The sequence below is a fragment of the Cariama cristata genome, unplaced genomic scaffold, assembly GCF_000690535.1.
Source record: "Cariama cristata isolate BGI_N322 unplaced genomic scaffold, ASM69053v1 scaffold19999, whole genome shotgun sequence".
In the NCBI taxonomy this organism is placed as follows: domain Eukaryota; kingdom Metazoa; phylum Chordata; class Aves; order Cariamiformes; family Cariamidae; genus Cariama; species Cariama cristata.
The window spans coordinates 5,517-6,639 of record NW_009637642.1 but is presented as its reverse complement, the minus strand read 5'-3'; positions in this window follow the sequence as shown (position 1 = coordinate 6,639).

Here is a 1,123-nt window from a genome sequence, read left to right as displayed (position 1 = left end):
GACTGCCACCCTTGGGGGGCCGGTGCTGGCCTGGGTTTGCCTGAGGGATGGGACTGGCATGGGGGGGTGCTCCCTGCAAGCGTGGATTCCCGGGAAGGGGTCCAGGACTGTGGAGGGCTGTGCAGCCCAAGGGGGGCAGCATTGGGGTGGTGAGGGGAGGAAGGTGCTGCGGGACTGGCAGGACTGTGGGTTTGGGTCTGTCCCCACTGCTTTCCCATTGTGGGAAAAACGTCCCTCCGACCATCCCCTTCCCCTCCAGCACAGCTCCTTCCCTCCAATGCTGCCTCTCCCCACATCTCCAGCATCCCTGATCACTGGTGTCTGCACCGAGCCCCAGCCCTGCCCCAAGCCTAGTTGTGGATGTGTGTGGGTGGGCTGAGAGCTGTGAGAATAAAGTGCTCAGGGCTGTTCTGAGGCCCATAATGCATTGCTAAGCTTATTTCTGGAGCACCCAGCATCCCTGGAAAAGGTACGGTCACCTCTGCTGCTCAAGGGCAGATCCTGGAGGCAGGCAGCTGCCCCTTGTACCCTATTGCCCACTTCCCACTCGCCTTCCCCCAAACTGGACCCCACCATCTGCCTGCCCCTCTTCTGCATCTCTCCAGCCCTCGCGACTGTGAACTGGGACCTGTAACCTCCTGGGCCCCCAACCCTTCTCCCCCCTGGGCAGGGATCCAGCCCTGTGCTCGGGCCCGTGGGCTCAGCAACCCACTCACCCAACTGGTGCAGGTCAGCCTTCCTGCAGGAGAAAAAGGCAGGAGGAAAATACCTGTCGGGGTGTTCCCACCGCACCCCATTCCTGCCCAGGTGGCTCCTTTTGTCTCTCCCGAGGGTTTTAAAGCCTGGTGTTTCCCTGCAAGGTTTAGCTGAAGAACTGACCTGCTGGTGCTCCCACATTCATCAGAAGTCATTTATGGGGTGCGACTTGTATTTCTCCCCTGCAACAGCTGATACAAAAATGAGTTGGACATGGTACCAAAGCGACTGGCTTGCAGACATCAAAGTGGCAACCTGCTCGGGCACCATGATGCTCTGCTCACACCCTCACCCCATGCTCACTTATGCCGCTGGTACCCTGAGCAAGAACGTCTTTCTGGCAGCTGCCCCCCAAAGCAAACCCTCC